The sequence below is a fragment of the Varanus komodoensis genome, unplaced genomic scaffold (genome assembly GCF_004798865.1).
Source record: "Varanus komodoensis strain SLA01 unplaced genomic scaffold, ASM479886v1 scaffold5, whole genome shotgun sequence".
NCBI classification, from domain to species: domain Eukaryota; kingdom Metazoa; phylum Chordata; class Lepidosauria; order Squamata; family Varanidae; genus Varanus; species Varanus komodoensis.
The window spans coordinates 34,630,046-34,646,140 of record NW_025336087.1 but is presented as its reverse complement, the minus strand read 5'-3'; the positions used below and the strand labels follow the sequence as shown (position 1 = coordinate 34,646,140).

The following is a 16,095-nucleotide window of genomic DNA, read 5'->3' as shown; positions in this document are numbered from 1 at the left end:
CAATCTGGGCCAGAGAGAAAAATGGTGCAGTGTTCAACTGCATGCTGTGACAAGTGCAAGCAGCAATCTGAAGATAACATCATTCTGATTCATCACTTACTAGATACCACTATTACTGTAGTTCCATTTGTAAATTGTTCAGAGAACCGTCTGGTCTAATTTTACTGAATGAGTTTCAGTTCCTGAGGCCTGAGGACATGAACAAGCTGCTTGGCCAAGTCTGATCAACCACCTGCTGGTATTCACATTCAGAACTCTAAACAACTTGGGGCCAGGTTACCTGATGGACTGTATCTTTGTATATATACCTGCCTGGACCCTAAGATCACCAACTGAGATCCTTTAACCAGATCCCTTGTCAAAGAAATTTAGGTGGGAGGCTACTAAGAAGAGGGCATTTTTCTGCTATGGCAGCCCTTCTATTAAATGAACTTCCCACAAAGGCTCACCTTACACCTAGATTGTACTCTTTCTGGTGCCTGGTGAAAACATTTTTATTGTTCCAGGAATGGTAGTTTCAATCTGTTTTAAATCCTTTAGTATATTTTACATATTTGTACTTCGGCTATTTTTCTATTTTATACTGTTGTTTTTAATGTTTACATTTTTATCTTTTATAGTTTTGAGTTGTTCTGAACCACCCAGAGAGCTCTAGCTGTTGGGCTGCATAGAGACACAGCAAATGACAGCCAACTTGCCTGTTTAAAGGAATGCTGGGAGATGTTGTTCAAAAATTCTAGACTATGTCAAGTTGAGGAAGGATGGATTAAGGTAAATAATTGAACACCTCTTGCCTAAATTTTTCCTCTCTACAATACTAGTGGAACTCTAACACTTATAACACAGAGTACATCCCAGAAAGGATACTATACAGCTTGAAATTTCACACAGACGGCCAACAAATTGTTCTGGATGTTGAATCATGTGCCCTATTAGTCAAGTCTACATCCTTTATAATCTCTTAGTTTTGGAAAGAACAGAGGAATGGAGAGAGAGATTATAAAATTATGCATTGTGAGAAGAAAACAAATAGAAAAAAAATCCTTCACACATAATACAGAACTTGGGTATCATTCAATGAAACTGATTAGCCAGAACCTCAGGACTACCACAAGAAAGTACTCTTTCACACCATACATATTTTTTGTTAATCCATTGCTACAAATGTAGTATAGGAAATTAACTTAAGTTCAATCCTGTGCATATTCAGTCATAAAAAATCCTACAACTTCTAGTCTCTGGAAAATAACCAGATAAACACCCCAGGAAATGATAAACTGTTTGTTCAAACATCTGCCAAACAAACTCAGGATAGGACAACCATGTACAGGTGAATTAGTTAAACTATGGGTTAAGACTATATATGGTGGTGTCCCATACTTTGAACTTAATTTATTTCAGGAGGTTGTTCAAACTCTGAATCATTCAACGTTCAAATCAATTTTTCCCACTAGAAATAATGGAAAGTGAATTAATCCATTCCCAGACCCTAAACTATACCCATTCCGATAAACACTTTTTTCATCTCAATTGTCCCTACTACAACCTTCCTCTTAGACTTAGTTGCTTCAACACACTTCCTGAATGTCATGGCTAATATGTAGGGATATATATAAAATAAAACAAGGTGAAAGAATAAAGTGAAAAAGCATTTTTCCCTAAATACAAAAAAGCATACAACACAAAACAATCTTACAGTGCCCAAGCCAGTAAGAGAACCAAAAAAGGAACTGAGCATGAAAACGCATGCACTGAAAATGCATGAGCATTATGCAAGGTATGTTTCACAGCAAGAGATGACTTGGGCACAGAACAGATGGGATTTACACAGCAGCCACATTTTTTTCATTGCATGTGCAGTTTGAACGCAGAAGCATTGTTCAAACTTTGGAGCGATTTTATTTCGACTTTAGCATTTGAACTATGGATCGTTCGAAGTTAGAGTTGTTCAAACTACAAGGGACCATGGTATAAGTTAGATCATAGTAGTTTATTAAACCATGATTTCTGTCTTAAAAGTATGTGCATCCAGTGACTCTCCATACCACAATAAAAGAGCTGATGTTGATGATTTTTCTAAGCTCTTGTAAATTTAACGTAGTAACAGGTAAAGCTAAAAAACAACTATTAACTATTACTTCATTCATTCCCTCCTTTGGACTGAGAATTTCTCAATTTAGTAAGAGACCTTCAGTGATGTGTTCAAGTCCTTTACTCTAAGTCTCGAGTCAACTCTCAAGTCTTTACTTTCAAGTGCACATCAAGTCTCAATTCAATTTAAGCCATTTAAGTCTCTAGTCTCTTCTCAAGTCTAGAGAGGCAACTTTAAAGGAAAAAGGGAGGTGGGGTGGAGAGTTGTAACCCCCCGATGTTCCCATCTACTCTTCTCTCAGTGATGCACTGAAGTCCTTTACTTCAACCATGATTTATTTAAACAAAGCTGAGCTGTTATTTGAATTTATTGAGATGCAATTTATAAACACAATTTCTCAACATGATTGGCTTCCAGCCTGGCACTGTTGTTCTCCCTGGAAATGAGCAGGAACAGAGCAGAGGCAGCAGGCAGTGGAAGCACTGCTGTACTTCCTACAGAGAAGAGCAAAGTGCACCAAAAAGAGCTGAAGCTTTCACCGTATACAGGTAGTCTCCAGGATACATATGATTTCTACTTCATGCCCTTAAGTCAAATTTGTATGCAAGTCAGATCACATGAGTAAACCAAATATTTGTATTAATATATGCATTTATTTTACCCTTCCACACATCCATATTCACTAAAACATCTTAAACACAATACAGCATTGTAATAATAATAATGCTTTAATAATAAAGTAACTACAGGTACTAGGAATGGAGGGAGGGACTGTACTGTATATGTGTAGGTATACAGTACTGTAAAAAGCAAATAAAAGAAAGAATTCTTAAAACAGCTTAGAACATTCTTTCAAATCAGTGTCTTATACAGTTAAGCTAGCATCACTTTATGCTGTTTGTTCATCTTCTGAATATATTTCAAAGTTGTTCTACTAATTTACAATAAACCATAGGAATAATAAAATCCCACAGTTCCAAACCAAACCAAACCTAAAACAAAACAGAGAAAATAATTAGAACTGTATTTCTTTCTTTTTATAGAATTGGATAATATTTGCAGGTCTGTAGGCCACTTTGGAGGGAATAAAGCCTGCAAAATTCTACTCAGACAGGTTCTGGTTCTGGTTCTCTCTCAACCTCTCTCTCCCTTCTCTCCCCTGTACTGTCACTGCTGTCAATTCAGCATCATTTCCCCATCTGCAGTATGGGCATGCTAATACCAATCTACTTCCCTTTTAGCATTTGCCCTTGTAACCAGGCCCTAGACTGCTAGATGGTCATTTATGAGAAAAAGAATATGGCTGTACAAACCCTTGAGGCCTACTTCAAGAAACCAGCTCCAGCACTAACCCCCACCCCCAGCAGCACAATCTCCAGCACCAGGTCCATCTCCATCATCATTCGTTAATCTTAGGTTTAATGTTACCTCATGGATTAGGAAATTACGAATAAAAAACAGGATTTTGAGCTTTAAAAGAACAATAACAGAGAAGCAGGGAGAAGTCCTCTGCCACTGCCCTTCAACAACTGTTTTGTTGTGGGTCTGCTTCATCCTTGAGACCCTATACATGTCCTGAAACACACTGGCTTGAGTACGCTCAAGCTTACACTGCGGAATGAAAAGCCATGAATATCTCTAGGGAATCTATTTCTACAAAATTTCTCTAGGGAACTATGCATCCACTGGTGACATGTTGCCAAATGTGTCACATAACTCCCTAGAGATGTCCATGACTTTTCATTAGAGATATTCATATAGGGTTGATGGCAGTCCGTGGACTGCTTGTATCACAACCCCCCTCCCGCTGTCCCATTCCTTGTCCCCTCTCCCACTGCCTCTCTTATAACAAAAAGTGACTCGGTTGTAAGGATCAAAATCTCAAGTTGAATCAAGTCTAAGTCAAGCCATTGATTCAACTGGAGTTGAACTTGGGAGTGAGTCACACAACTCAAGCCCCCAACACTGGGAAACTTTTAGAACTATATTTTCTAAAAAACTGAAAAACTATCAGCATACTCCTATACATGTCTTCTCAAAAATAAGTCCCATTGAATTTAATGGAATGCAATTACTAGTGTGATAGGATTGCAGCCTTATTCTCTTTGCTATCTTCTGAATATTTTTCCCATGCTACACGTAGTTCAAAAGTGATTGTTTCCTATTATCCACATTTTATTTCTGATACTTAATAACTAATCAAACCTTGGAGTTGTATGCCACAAGATTAACTATACCTATAAACATAAAACTGGCAAAATACACATTTCTACTATTATCCGAGAAACTTCCCACTTAACAGACAAATGCTATCTCATATATTGATACTCAATACAATTTCTAGAAACAGTTCAGAATGAACAAATTACATTTTATGTGACACAAAACCTTACATTTCAGCCTCAGGCTGAAACTAATCTGGAAAAAAAAAGACTGTTTATACAGTCAGTTGTATCTTCATTACATTATTATAGTTGTTATTTCAAAGTTTTATTCTAGAAAAACTGATCATTCAAATCAATTTTGAACCATTCTGTTTTATACTAATAGCACAATCCTTTTGATGTTTATTCAGATATAAAGTCCATTGTGTTCACTAGAGCTTATTCACTAGTAAGTGTGCATGGGACAGCATCTTAGTCTGTGCTACAGATGTCATCCAACACCAGTATAAAAACACTCAAACAAAAGAATGCAGTATTCCAGATATATACAAATGTACAATGAACAGCTCAGAACAATTATCTGTTCAGATTAACTTCTGTGAAAGTGATTTTTTTAGAAATTAGCTATTTCTACAATAGAAAATAAGAAAAAAAATTAAAAGTAGGGTTCTTTATCTGCCTACCAGAAAATTATGCACTTTAATCCTGAAGCTATATGTCTATCCATGTGAAATGTGATACTGGAACAGATTGAATTATGTTGTTTAAACAATTAGTCCAAATTTCCAGGATTAAAAATCCTCAAAAAATCCACACCTCCTTCAAAATGCAAGCAAGTGCAGATCAAAAGGTATACTGTTTTATTTGCACTGACAAAAAATGGCAAATCAATGCTTTAAAAATATTCTCATTTATTCTTTAGATAACCATTACCCCTGAGGTCACATATTAGCTGTTTTTCCACTACTAATGCACAAGTCAATATAAAAACTATTCATCTCAACCTTTGGTTCCCTACTTCACACTCGCATTTCTGTGATTCAAACAAAATACAAAACATGAAATAAGTGTGAAGAAATGAAACACTGAGACATCCCTATGTTTAAGAAATGTTCAAAAAATAACCATCCATTCAATGAAACACTACAGTAACATCATCTAGGGCACAAAAACTCTAGTGGGAAAGTAGATGGATTAGGTTTTAGAAAGCTATTTCAATTGGAAGGTTGAACTCATTTCAGACCTATACTAGGGCTCTGGGAGAAGAGGCATCATCCAAAACCATTGTGGCTCACAAAGGATGGCCTGAAGGTCTAAAGTTGGCCTGGAAGTACCCCATCTATTTGGTCTAGGTAATTCCCTATACTAGTAATATATTTGTAAGAAGCTTTCATGCCAGCTCAGCTTTTCTTCAGATAGTTGCTTTTGGCTCTAATTCAGCTCTTAATGTGCAAAGCAACAGGATGTGCCACTGTGAATCTGCAATGAGATAAACACTGCTATGTGGATCCAGAAGTTCAACTGAATCTGCACGTGCATAAAATGGCTTCTTGTACTAGATTGCAGTGTTTGTACACAATGCTACTGAACTATATCAGTGAACTCAAGTGGACTCTCCAAAGACACACATTCATACCTGAACTTGTATTCTTAGCATGTTAGTTTACAATGACTAAGCCCTAAATATACCATCTAAAACCAAGATATTGTTCAGCAGAACTACATGACACCAAAGCTTCTACCAGTTTTTTGGTGATTTGAGGGCATGCCTACTATTAAAACAGATTATATTTAAGTAAAATTTGACACAAAAAGGAATTTATTTATTATCTACTACACATTAAAATGCTTTTGAAATTCAAATTCCTCTGCTAGAACTGCTGAAGCTGAAGAATTTATTAGTGTATACTGTAGTCAGTTTCTACAGCAGTATGAGTGCTGCTTTATGATTCAACTACAATCTACTTCAACTGTCCAATGATAATTGTTTGATGCCTATAATATCTGATCATTAGCCATCTTTCCTTCCAGTTTAGTTAAGAATTCTACATAGCCTGAATGCCAACAAAATCCATTCTAACAAAATACATAGTTCCTTTTCATACTCTATTGCATCAATAGCAACTAATGTTTATACCAGTTTTTTTTCCTGATTAATAGGCTGGTATATTCTGATGTGGAGATAATTAAATTTTACTGTAACGTTTTCTGCACACTGTTCTGTGGTTTCCTAAACACTGAATTTTCTCACTTAGACTGCTTTGAGACTGAAGGCTCACGACTAACAATGAAAAGCTTTTGTGCAGCTATTCTGCCTTTTCTCCTTAACAGAATGTATGTGGTAAGAAAAATAGACAGAAGAGGCAGTGGTGAAAACATAGAAGACTTACAAATGGAAGATGACAATATTTGATCCTCCAGTCAAACTCTGTGAATGAGTTAGGACAATTGTACAGTAAAAACCTCATCTGGAAGCAACCCTGGGCCACAGTCTTGTACTTATTTCAGTTTAATAAAATATACTTCAATTTCTTAATACTTCCAATTCTTTGCTATTCACCTGCAGTGAGGCTGAAGTTAAGAAGAAACAAAACCAAACCTTCTAGTATACTTCTTGCTTGTTAATATGAAAACTATGGGAGCAAAACCCATATTTCTCAAGGTACTTCTGTTTAGCAGAGTTTGTACTGCTACTTACACTGAAGGAAGAAATGAGGTTCTCTCTAGAGCACCTTAGTTGAACATTATTCTCCTACAGAAAAGATAACACTATGTATTTTTGCTCTTAGAAAGCATTAGCCAAACTGAAGCAAAGTCTACAGTTCTGACCAATATTACAAAAGCAAATAATGCTACTATTTGAACTAATGTGAAACACATCAAAAGCAAAAAGGTATGGAATGACCCAACATCCTTGCAACTATGCAGAGCTAGAAATCACTTAAGTAATTACATCCTGGCTAGAATGAGGTTTCTCCACTTGTATATTTTTTCCCCAAAGACCACATACTAGTCTATATAACTTGATTTCAGGGCAGCTCCAAACATACACAAATATATCAATAAGAAATCCACTACATTACAATCAAGCAAGGCACAACAGTTATATGAAAATAGTCAATCATGTCTAAAAGCCAGGATGAACAAAATCTTACAACCTCACCCCTAAATAATACCACAGATGGTACCACAGCTTAGAATACCCACTTTGATCATAACCCATCTCACTTTGTTTGTTTGTTTGTTTGTTTGTTTGTTTGGAGTTTTTGTATGCCGTCCCATTCGCATAAGCCTCGGGACGGCTTCAGACGACTTCTGAACATGGAGCACCCAAAGAAGGCAGATTACATAGTAAATAGGAAAGCTGGTACAACAGTAAGTCTCTAGACACCTGGGTCCCAAGTCAGTTAGTCCTGTGTATAAACCACAAAAAGGGAAGTAAGTAAAATTTTTCAGTCAGTTCAACATCGAGACTTCATCTTGTAAAAATAATTAGAAGTGTGATGAAGTATAATTCCCTAGGCTCCCTCCTATTGTTTTTTTCCAGAATAGCTAATATTTATGTTTGTACCATAAATAACTATGAACATAGATATGCTTTGACAATGACCTGGTTCACATGTAATGGTGGCAAACCATGGATTAGGGTCGGGGTTAGGGTGTGGCCATTTGAATATTCAACTTCTGATCAGAGACTGCTACTTGATCTCTGAACTCAGAAATAATAGATTAATTGTATATCAAACAATCTGCAGCCAATTAGTACTAAACTGTGTATGGTTTTACCGCAGTTAACCTATAGCGGCAAGGTTCATAAATCAAGCTCAGTTCAAAGGCTGACTATTCAAAATGGCTATGCAATGGAACACAAGAAATCTTGGATTAATTAACCTACAATTTGCCAATATTACATGTGAATCAAGTCATAGTACTTAACTAACAGATCCATACCACTTAGCCAACTACAATTAGTAGTGAACTTAGCTGTCCATTGTTTAACCCACAATTAACATTTAGTGTCCAGATTTGCCATAAATCAGCCTCCAATCACCTCAATCAGGATGATGTAAATGTAAAATCATCATGAAATGTGCCCAGAACACACTACAGCAAATAGTGGATTATATAAGCTACATTTTGCTACCATTGCATGCATAAAGGCCCAATATCTCCACCCATTCTTCCTCACAGGATTGCTGGAAATCAGAATTGCCACATTGCTCCTAAAAATGTGGAAGGATTAGAATGTATACCAAATAAGCAGTCCACATATATGCATGTGAATTAATCAAGTGGAAAGACTACAGGAACTAGAAGTACTTCCTGGAAAAAATAACAGCACAATTCTATACATATCTTCTCAAAGTAAGTCCAACTGAATTCAATTGGATTTATTGTACAGAATCACAGTCTAAACCGCAACTTCCAGGGAAGATCAAAACTCAGTCCACTGAGAGCTACACAAAACCCTCAGCTATGACATATGTGTCACATGTGAGACAAACACCAAATTTTGATTAAATGCTTTTACCAAAAAAAAAAAAAAACCTATGATGGCATTAAGTTACGCTACCCACTTAAAGCAGAATTTGTATCAAAGCAGATTGAATACCAAGCAGTTTTCTCAAATATAACCTTCTACTGATATAGTATACAAATGCTTTTTTCTGTCATGTCATTCAACTAGCAATGCATGAACCTGTCTACTATTAGCCTATTATAAAGATCTTCATTTCGACAAAATAATTTTCCTTGCTTTAAAATACAATAGAATACTACCATTACTGGTGACTAAAAGCAAGGATGATTTTTATCATACACCACAAGATACAAGCATTTTAAAGTATTAGTCAGAAAATCAGACTACCATATATGGAATATCTTTATAATCCGCTGATGTTTGTATCACAACTGGAGTATACATGAATATAATGGGATGACTACATTCTGTCCCAAAAGGGATTTTCTTATAGTGACACATTTTCCAAAAGGGAACCATGTTGCTTAATATGCCCTCATTGGACTGCATTTCAGTACAAGTTATATAAATCTTCAAAGCTTTACATATCATTGGGTGGTATACAGTTAAGTGTTCCTACTGACAAAACTGGTCCCCATTCCCATTCCCCAGCATCACAATCTCAAAGTTAGTACCAAAAAGTTGGGCTTCATGAAGACCTGAAGGTAGGAGGAGAGAAAAACAACGCACTTTGCTGGTGGACTTCAATTTACACAACGGGGGTTTTCATCATTCTGGTTAACAGAAACAAAGTTTTGAAAATAGTCAAGGCCATTCTTGAACTTACAAGGGAAGCAAATATCAGTAAGCTAAGTCCCCCCAAAAATTAGCCTAAATGCTGTTATACCATAACTTGCCAAGCATTATAATTAAAGGGTTTGTCACTGCCTATTTTGTCAAAATAACTATAGTATATCTACAATAAAGATAGTCCTGAAGTTATTTAGGAAAATTGTGTCAACAATTTCATTCTAGGACTCATTTACATGCACCACATCATATGTAAAACTGTACCTTTGTTTCTATACACTGTGCAAAGATTTAAAGTTTAACATAAGTTATTACACAGCATCAATTAAAAAGATGAAACCAGCTTCAGAATTTGTCATATAGCATTTCCTATAATCTAGGAAGACATGTAAAATTTGTCTTGCTTTAAACATGGAAGACAATTTTCATAAAGTGATATGGTACAGATAATATGACCAAGAATTTGATGCTACTGCAAATAGTGAAGTGTTGTACAAATTAATGTTTTATATTGAACCAAGATTGACAGTATTAGATCAAATACTGCTTCAGCAGTTTTGCTCAAGCATGACTTTTCAGAGACCCTAACACTATTCAGAACTAAAAGTCATTACTAAGTTTGAAATATGTCTTGTAAGAGTTTTATGCCTGTCTTGTAAGAGTTTTATTTTGGCTCCTGGTGTTTCCTGAGATTCCATGACAAGTTTTTCCATTTACAAGACTCAAATGTACATGAAAAAACTTCTTTAAAAGACCTGGACATCTATCTCATACACACACAGTGTCCGCATTCTGGGAGAGAGTGGAAGAAGTATTTTAAGTTGTTTGGTATTCGGGCATAATGAACAATAAATAATCTGGACAATATGTACAAAACTTTAAAGTAAAAATGTTCAATATGAAAAGCTAAAACAAAATGCATGCACACATTCTCACAAACTTTCTAGAAAGAAAATCAGGTAAGAAACTCATTTCTAAATATTCAATGATATTAATTTGTAAGTAACTCACTCTTACTGGCTGTACAACACTCTAGCGAGTACACCTGAATAAAGCAATCTTTTGGGCAGAAACGTAGGAATAGGCCTATAGGATGAGACCTCTTAAGGATTGTTTTCAATCAATTATCTACAGCAATGAAGAACGCTTAACAGTAACATGGCTTTACAGGAAATGAGTCTGTTTTCAAGTACAAGAATCAGACATCCACAGCGTCCATGCTATCGAGGAGACTTAGGGAGGAGGTAGAAATCGCGAAACAACTCACACTCCTCTTATCACACTAATAAATCCCGTCCGTTCAGGCTCGTCGGTCTTAGGGAAAGAGATTAGGCTACTAATTCCCTTCGGCTCTCTCGGAGGAGCAGCCAAACCGCAAGTCTTCCCCTCACCCCTACCTTCCAGCCCATTAACCCTCCTCCGCAAGGAGATGGGCAGATGCGCACCCGCGTTAGTGTGTGTGCGTTCGTGTGTGTGTGTGTTATCCACCCTCATGCATTATGCACATACAACACAGTCCTTTCTACCATACGTACACCGACAAACACACAGAGAGACATCACAACCCAACAGCACACTGACTAAGGGCAACGAAACCACGTAACGTTTGTTCCCACCCTTAAGCTGATCCGGAGCCTGTATGACACGGAACAGAGCCGAACCTTCCTTCCTTCCAAAACACACAATACACACACATACGCACGCACGCAAACACATCCTTAAGTCACCCGCAGCGCCCGAGCTTCCATCATTCGTCTCCTCACAAAAGCAACAACACGCCTCACCACCAACAGGCAGGGCCCCAATCCCCCTTTTCCCCGACCTTTTCTACCCCCACCTCCATTGTGCACCGTTCAATGAGAACCCCCTTCCTCCTCCTCCGCTTCCTCCTCAGGAGCCCTCTGCCGCCACATCCCCGCCGGTGCCTTCCCCGCGCCCCGCTCTGAGGCGACTCTTACCTTAAAGGAGAGACGGCGGCCGACTCCGGGCCTTGTCCTGCTCTGGCTGTGGGCTCGGAGCGGGAAGGGTGCAGGTGTCTCGCGGGCGCGGGGGCAGCAGGAACCGGGAGGAGGAAGGAAGGAAGGTAGGAAGGTGGCGCTGCTGCGGTGGAGAGAGGGGGAGAAAGAGGGAAGGGGAGGAGCCTCCGATGCTCCCGGCCAGCGCAGGAGCGAAGCGAGGGCGGGCGGATGGGGAGGCGCGTCCGGGCTCCCAGTCCCGGGCACGGTAAAAACAACGAAGAGCTGCCGCCGCCTGAGCTCCCGCCTGCTCGCGCAAGGATGGACAGGGCGAGCCCTGACGGGGTGGCCGGGAGGGAGGTTCCGATTCAGAAGGCACCCGCGACGGAAGTCGACCCAGCGCTGGCGGCGTCGGCAAGGCACACAACAGCGCGCTCGCCCGGCCCGTCGCCCCGCCTCGCGGGCGGCAGCGGCGGTAGCCCCGACTCCGGCCTAGAGAGGAGGCGGAACCACTTCAGAGGGGTGGAGAGGCTCCCACGGGCAACACGGCCATGAGGAAACTGGCGCGGGGGGGGGGGACGTGGAATCAATGGGGGAGTGGGCGGGGCAGCCGATGGCGATGACTCACGAAAAGTTAAAGATGGGAGGAGCCTCGGGCACGGAGTGGGAGGGTCGTGGGAATGCGGCGGGGGCAGACACGGGCCACGCGTTGTTCGTGGAGTTTGGGCGGCTGGAACGGCTCTCTCACTGGCTTCCATCTTGAAAGACAAAGGTTTTGGCCAATCAGCAGGGGAGAGCCGCTTTGAAAACAAGGAGTAGTAAAGGAGGAGGAAGTGTTCTGTGTATCATTTTCTTAAGTTGTTTTCAGAAAGAGGTGAACCTTTGCTTGGTTATCACCGTTCTTTTCAATCCTGAAGTTTATTGACTTTTGGCATGCTGATCCTATGCCTGTTTGTTTGGAAGTCATTCCCAAGTAATGCCTAGAGGTTTGTAGTGTGACGAGTCATTCCAAATCTTATTTTTTCCCGAAGTTACTTCCACAGCATTAATACGATTTTCTCTGCAGGAAACGTGCCTTGGATTGCAGCCATGTAACCCAGTTCTATGTATGATTACTTGGAATTATGTCTTAAGTAATGTCCAGAGGTTTGTATCCTTGCTATGAATTTCTAATTTTGCTTACCCAGAAGGAAGTCTTGATGAACTGAACGGGTTTTAATCCCAAGTAATGTGCATTAGCTTGTAGCCATGTGGCCCTGTTGCTTTCCCACAGAAATACAAATATGTATCTGTGGAGATTAACTCTGGTAGTCCCAAAGGGCAGTCCTTTCAAGTTGAGTGTAGGTTTGCCAGATGGTTCTCTTCAGCAAGGTTTATCCCTTTTCCCCAATGGAGAGTGCTGCTTTGCCAATTTTAAAACAGCTTGGCTTTTGGTTGTTCTGGCTGGCTTGTTTTGTTTTGTTTTACACTGCACTCAAATCAGTGGTCAATTTAAAAGGCTTATTAATAGAAGCCAAAGCTTGCTTGCTTGTTTGAACTATTAATGGTCAGTTAATTCAGAGCAATTTGACAACGAAACTTGATTTTAAGGGCTTTAAATGGCAGTACCCAGACTTGATGTTTTTATCCACCATATAATTGTAAAAGTGAAACAAACATGTAAATCTTATTTTAAGCCTGTTGCATAGGAATAAGATTGCTAGTAATATACATAGTGGCAGCACATCACTTTGGTAATCCTAACTACTATGCTGGATGAATTGCTGTAGTACAATTTGCAGAAATGGATGGTGAAGAAAATCAGAGTCCGAACAGAATCCTGTCCTTGCTGAGATACCAGCCAGAATCCTAGCAACAAAAAAGATACTCTCACAAAAATGCACAGTAAGCAAAAACAGGAGCCATAGCCCATGAAGAGAATTGCTTTGATTGGACAGTTAACACTGCTGAGTGGAAGTAATCCAAACCTGCACAGAATAGAAAGAACCATGTATGGCTGTATGTATTTCTTGTACCTAAAATGAAATGGAAAAGATCCCAGACATATTCCTTTATATTACTGCCGGAACTTGCTTCCTCACACAATCATTGTTCAGTAAATGCTATGACTATTTCAATTCTGGTTTTGTGTGATTAATAAATAACTGTGGTTAACCTAACCTAATTAATAAAAAACTGGTTTTTCTCTGTATTAACTCCCTGAATTACAATCAAATGATCTGTTTGAATATTTTAGTGTTCACAGTTCTCAAAAAACTGGGGTGTTGTTAGGAACCCATTTGTCCTAACTACTACTGTGCCCTACACAAGATTTGGGGTGGAAGGGATGGAAAATAACAAGAAGACACTAGCAGTCAAACATGAGAAGTGAATAGGTTTGAGCAAAATGAAAAGATCCTAAACAACATATATCACTCAGTTTTCTATATGAGGTTATTGGTTCATGTACAAGTAACTGATTTCTCACGGCTTCATCTCAGGTGCCTGTGTGTGTTTTCTAGACCTTCTAAGGTACTATAATTAAAGAACAAATGTGGGTGTTTTGTGGAATGAACTTTTTTTGATCCTCATACTGCCCTTTCAATCATGGTTTATATATTGCTTGATGTGATATGTAGCAGTCCAGATTGATCCTGAACAGATGCCCCCAACTAACCACCATGTTTGCAGATTGTCAGTTGAAAGTGATTGTTTTATTGCTGTTCCAATGGCTGCACTTTTACCATTGAAACATTTTTGAGATAGAGGCAAAGGCTTACAATTGGAGTGGGTAGGGCTCTATTCCTTTATTTGTGAGGGCAAAAGAAAAAGACAGGGTGGGTTGATTTAAATTAAGTTTCCTTTCAAACTTTTCCATAATTTCCCAAATAATAGTGCAAATCTGACCACTAAGTTATAATGTTTATAGATCAATTTATAGCTAAGTAGTATTTACACTGCTTTGTCCCTACAAGCATGCTTTGCTTCTCCACTGGCCAGGTTCACACACAATGCTAACTTGTGCTACAGGGCTGCTGCAGCCAGCTAAACTAACAAACTGTGGTTTATTTGTAACTCTAACCCAAATTGTTTTTATGCTTTCTAAAGACCAACCATGGTAGGAAAAAAAAGTGCCATGGCTTGCTGTGTTGTCTGAGCCAAGCCTATTAGTTGTTTAAATCATAGGTTGTCATGTGTGAATCCCAAACCATTAGTTCATTGATTGTTTCAGTAGGCCTACATCATAAAGAAACAGCCACTCCAGTAGTACAGTGCAGTAAAGTCATTTTGGAATGTAGGGAGGGAACCAACAAAGGAGAAGGGAATGAACCCAGGGACTGAAACAGTAATAATAACCTACTATTTGTTTCATCACAGGGAACAAAGCATGGGTTAAACTGTGGTTTACTTACAAACTAGGCCACAGTTACATATTTTCCTTGTTTTACCTACAGAAGGTATATCCTGAGGAATGTATAGCTTCTTACGATAATCGCACATGATAATAGGTTAATAGTGCCATCCTCAGAAATAAGTTTAAATAAGTTCTATATGTTCTAATCCCAGGCAACTGCTTATTGGATTGCTACTTAAGTGTAGGACTTAAGGAAGATACTCAATGGGCAACTTTGTCTTTCTCTTTCCAGTTTTGTTACTTTTTGCTTCATTCTGTATTGGCTAAGCCACACCCTCACAAAAGCAAAGTGGAAAACAAAAATGAAATGCCTATGTTTGATAGGTTCAAGTAAGATTTGACAGTTACTGAGAATACTAGAACGATGCATTTTCATCAAGTGGAAAGTAAATATCTGTGTTTGGTAGACTGAGCCCAGTGGAAATAACCATATTGCAAGATTGATTCTTAATTTCCAGGAAACTACTTTTAACTCAACACTTCTGGAAAAGGCCTTAATTCATTCTGGAGATTAATTGTACAGCTAACATGCTTATATCTAGAATATTTAATGTTCACCTAGTTCTTAATTAAAGTTGATTTTTATCTTCCCTGCTGTATAGCCTTTCTGTCTTAACAAGCTACTTACTATGTATTGCTTGGTCTTGCTCCATCACCACATATGTACATGGAACAACAGTTGTCCTACCTAGTCTATTATTTTTGCAGATGTGAATATTCAGACAGAAAGTGAAAGCCTGGCAGTTTCAGGACTAAGATCTTCTGGGCCAAATGAAGCTATTTTCATGAGATGTTATTAATTCAAGTTAAAAACTCTCTTAATAAGAATTACTTTATGAAGTATCTGCATTTTTGCTTGAATGAATTCTTTCTGGGTAGCCTGTTTATCTTTTACTACAGTTTAGATGTGGATATGAAATATGAATGCATATCACAAGGCCTGAATGTATTTCAAGCTGCTCAGACATTTGTCTTCATAACAGTCAATATTCAGCATGCAGTTTTGCTCTTGCCTGGTTCTGCTTACTCATCACATCTTAGCTTTGCAGTGTATTAAACACAGAAAAAAGTCTCTGTTGGAATGATGTCAGCCCACTTGAGAAGACCACTGTCAATCTTGCTACTAATCAAAAGGGCCACAGCTTATTTCAATTTAACTATCTTTTGCTGTTTGCGCCTTATAGTTTCTTTCTCTGCAGCGCTACAGAGTTCACCCTCTG

At 38.6% G+C, this 16,095-nt stretch overlaps 1 protein-coding gene and 1 long non-coding RNA gene across 4 annotated transcripts in view; one reads left to right on the top strand and one right to left on the bottom strand.

Annotated features, from left to right (window-relative positions):
• CSNK1G3 (casein kinase 1 gamma 3) overlaps positions 1–11,826 on the bottom strand; it is a 77,984-nt gene extending 66,158 nt beyond the window's left edge. For 2 of the 3 annotated variants that reach the window (XM_044445869.1, XM_044445870.1), the window contains exon 1: positions 11,485–11,826. The gene's annotated coding sequence lies outside the window, so the exon portion shown is untranslated. The remainder of the gene's footprint in view (positions 1–11,484) is intronic. The other variant, XM_044445864.1, reaches the window with a different exon arrangement.
• Positions 11,827–12,130: 304 nt separating this feature from the next.
• On the top strand, positions 12,131–16,095 carry LOC123031586. Its single transcript, XR_006416326.1, has 2 exons — positions 12,131–12,467; positions 12,548–16,095. It is a non-coding gene; the product is annotated as an uncharacterized LOC123031586 (long non-coding RNA).